At 43.3% G+C, this 3,940-nt stretch overlaps 1 pseudogene; it reads right to left on the minus strand.

Annotated features, from left to right (window-relative positions):
- Nucleotides 1-769: 769 nt before the first annotated feature.
- On the minus strand, nucleotides 770-2,287 carry LOC100943069 (annotated as a pseudogene).
- Nucleotides 2,288-3,940: the final 1,653 nt, after the last annotated feature.

Below are 3,940 nucleotides of genomic sequence, written 5' to 3' on the forward strand. Positions count from 1 at the left end.
TAGGAAAATGGCTAACCTGTCAGAAATAGAATTGGGAATATGGATGCCAAATAAGATCTGAAATCCACCCTTACATACACAGAGAGAGAGTTGGAATAGAAGAAAAGTGAGAAATTGAAATCCAAAGAGTAATTCAACAGGTGTCACAAGAAATCAAAAAATTCAAAGACAAAATCTCCAAGTATTTGAACAATGAGAAAAGAAACTGTAGAGCTTAAGGAAATGAGAAATTATTCAAGGAGCTTTGTAATACAGTAGAATCCTTCAGTAATAGAGTGGAGCAGGCAGAAGAAAGGATCTCTGAAGTTGAAGACAAAGTTTTTTTTTTTTTTTGAATGTGCAACATTCAATTTTATTGACTGCAGGATGGGGGAGGGGAGAGAATGCTGGGAGCCTGGCTGAGCCAACTCCCCAAACTCCCAAAAGGGTCCTCTTCCTTTGTGGGAAGGCTCCCAGGCCAGCTCACTCAAGGAAGATGGGTTATCTTATGACTGAAGCAGCTGTCGCCAAGCCCCCAGCCCTCAATCTCACCACCCAATCTCTTACCTTAGACCAGGAATTGCTTGGTTAGGGACCATTTACAGAAAAGATTTACTGATTTCTGTCTTAGGGAGCTAGGCATCTTCTAGGTAGCAGGCTATTGTAGATTAGAAGACCCTTCATCATTATTATTCTGAAAAGAGGACCCACAGAAATACGCTAGTGTGAGTGTGTGTGTAAGGGTGGATGTGTGTACACATGCATGTGCACCTCTGGGTGTGGAGAGTAATCAGAGTTGGACCTGCTTATAAGGGCTGATCCAGCTGTTAACCAGTTCCTGCAGGGTACCGTACCTCTGTTTGAACTCCTCCTTGCTGCAGTGCTGCAAAAACCAACACACCTTCTCGGTGAGGTGAGTCACTGCCAAGTGCTTGTCCAGAGTCTCATTCTACTTGCTGCCCAGGATGCTGTCTAAACTGGTGGCACAACCTGTCACCCATTGAGCAGGTAGCATGTTGGACTGAAGCACCTGGTGGCAGGCACCTGGTGGCAGGCACTGAACTAGGATGTGGCAGCAGGGGGCAGGTGGAACACTTGGGTAAAATAGCAGCTGAAGCTGGCTAGGGGCTGGGGTTGCACCTTGTGAGTGTCTTCCAGGATCTGTGTATTCATCTTTTCTGAGCCAGAGCCAATGAGATGTGTGGATTTCTGGACCATAGCAAGCTTGCTTAGGCAGAGCTGGGCTGCTGGCTCTGTGCAGATGGCATTGAGGGAGTGCTGGATGAGAGATTCTACTAACTGCTCCATTTGGGGGGCTCTCAGAGCTGGTGTCTGAAGGGGTAAGACTGTCCTGGGGACTCAGTCCCACATTAAATCTTCCCTTGTCTCCAGAGTTCTGCTGCATGTATCGGACCAAAGAGGCTAAGCCCAGTTTCTCAGATGGGGTGGTGACAAAGAATTGGCTGAGGACACAGGTGGTGACTTCGAGGATGTGGAAGTAGTGGCTGCTCTTGGCTTGGCTTCTCTGGCAGTGGGCCAGCCAGATGCAGTCATTGAGCAGCCATTGTGCATGGAGCTCAGGCAGGTTGGCTGGGGGATGCAGTTGCTCATGAGTGCATACAGCTTTCTCAGGTTGCCTGCTATGGCTGAGCACATGATGCTCTGCAGTGAAGTCAGGAGCACCCTTTCCACAGGCCGATCAAGAGGTAGTTGATAGAACTTGCCCTGGAGGAACTTACAAATGTGGAAGGCTGAGAGCAGGATCTCAGCTGTGGGGAACTCCATGGCTAGGGTTGGCAGGAGTAGAAAGTAGGGATCCACCAGGATAATACAGACTCTTTCCCATGCTGGGTTAAACTTCTTAAACCCCTGGAACATCTGGGCCAGGCCTTCAGCATCCTCCTTGGTAGGGATGGCAAAGTAAACTGCCTGGGCAAGATGACCCTCTAGCTGTACCTGGGGTCCATGCACCCAGAAGGTATATAACACCTTTCCCCTTGGGTTATAGGTCCAGTGAATAAATAAGATCTCAGAGAAATGGGCAAAGACACCCTGCATAAAGCAACTCTGGAAGTTGAAGGTATCTAACTGGGCAGTCTTGGTAACCTGATGCAGCAGCACAGGTGGGCTTGAGTGCTTAATCAGAAGCCCACTCATCATTGTCAGAGACATGATGGAAGATGGCTAAATGCTGAGATCAAAATAATTTCTGAGTGAGGCTGCTGTACAGGAGGCTTTGAGTATCTCAAGCTTCAAGTAAGCTGAGGCTTGAGGCTAGACTGTAGTTCCCAGATGTTTTCCCAAAGATGGGCCACAGTGATCAGCTGCTTCATACCTCCACCCCTTCAGAAATCACTAACCCACAGCCTGGCTCCATTGCCATTTCTCCCTATTTGACCCTGAAGACACCCAGTTTTTGAACACTTCCAAATGCTCAAAGAGGCAGAGAAGTAGAGAGCAAAAATGAATCATTCCCTGAGAGAGTTGTGAGACCACTCCAAAGGAGCAAACATTCATCTGATAGGAATTCCTGAAGAGGATGATCCTAAAGGCACAGATCCCCTATATCAAGATATAATGAAGGAGAATTTCCCAAACATGGCAAGAGATACAGAAATTCAGATAGTACATAGTTTCAGAATCCCTGCAAGACTCAGTATATATAAAGCATCTCCTAGACACATTGTAATTAACTTTGCCAAAGTTAACATGAACAAGAAAATTCTGCAAGCAGCCAGACATAAGAAAAGCATTACCTACAAGGCAGAAATATCAGAATGACTGCAGATCTCTCAGCCTAAATGTTTCAAGCAAGAAAAGGATGGTCATCAACCTTCAAGCTCCTAAAATAAAACAACTTACAGCCTAGGATCCTGTATCCAGCTAAACTGAGTTTCATTTGTGATGGAGAAATCAAATACTTTAATGACATACGCATGTTGAAGAAATTTGCCATAACTAAACCAGCTTTCCTGGATATTCTCAGACCCATTCTCCACAATGATCAGAACAATGTTCTACTACCAAAGTAAGCTCACTCAGAAATTTTTGAACAAAACCCAACTTACACAGTGGTGAAAGGATTAAAAATGTTTACTGGACATTCAAAAAACATGTTAGCCAAAACACTACCAGGCTTATCAATTCTCTCAGTTAATGTGAATAATTTAAATTGTCCTCTAAAGAGGCATAGGTTGGCTGACTGGATACATAAACTCAGACCAGATATCTGCTGAATACAAGAATCTCATCTTACCTTAAAGGACTTATAAACTCAGGGTGAAGGGATGGACATCTATAATACAGGCAAATAGAAATCAGAAAAAAACCAGGGGTTGCAATTTTATTTGCAGATACAATTGGCTTTAAACCAACAAAGATAAAGAAAGTTAAGGATGGTCACTACATATTTGTTAAGGGAAACACCCAACATGAAGAGATTATGATAATTAACATTTGTGCACCCTACCAGAATGCTCCTCAATTCATAAAGCAAATCTTAATGGATATGAACAACTTGATATCTTCTTGCACTATAATAATTGGAGATCTTAACACCCCTTTGACAGTTTTGGATAGATCCTCTAAGAAGGAACTAAACAAAGAGATATTAGACTTAAACTTGACTCTACAACAAATGGACTTAACAGATCTCTACAGAACATTTCATCCTAATAAAACTGAATATACATTCTTCTTATCAGCCCACGGATCATCCTCCAAAGTTGATCATATCTTAGGACACAAGTCTAACCTCAGCAAATTTAAAGGAATAGAAATTATTCCTTGTATCTTCTTGGACCATCATGGAATAAAAGTTGAACTCAACAGCAATAGGAATTTTCATGCTCAAACAAAGTCATGAAAACTAAATAATCTTATGCTGAATGATAGCTAGGTCAAAGACAAGATTAAGAAGGAGATCACCAAATTTGGGGGGCAAAATGATAATGAAGACACA

This window comes from Otolemur garnettii, unplaced genomic scaffold (assembly GCF_000181295.1).
Source record: "Otolemur garnettii isolate 467f Iridium unplaced genomic scaffold, OtoGar3 scaffold00146, whole genome shotgun sequence".
Classification (NCBI taxonomy): domain Eukaryota; kingdom Metazoa; phylum Chordata; class Mammalia; order Primates; family Galagidae; genus Otolemur; species Otolemur garnettii.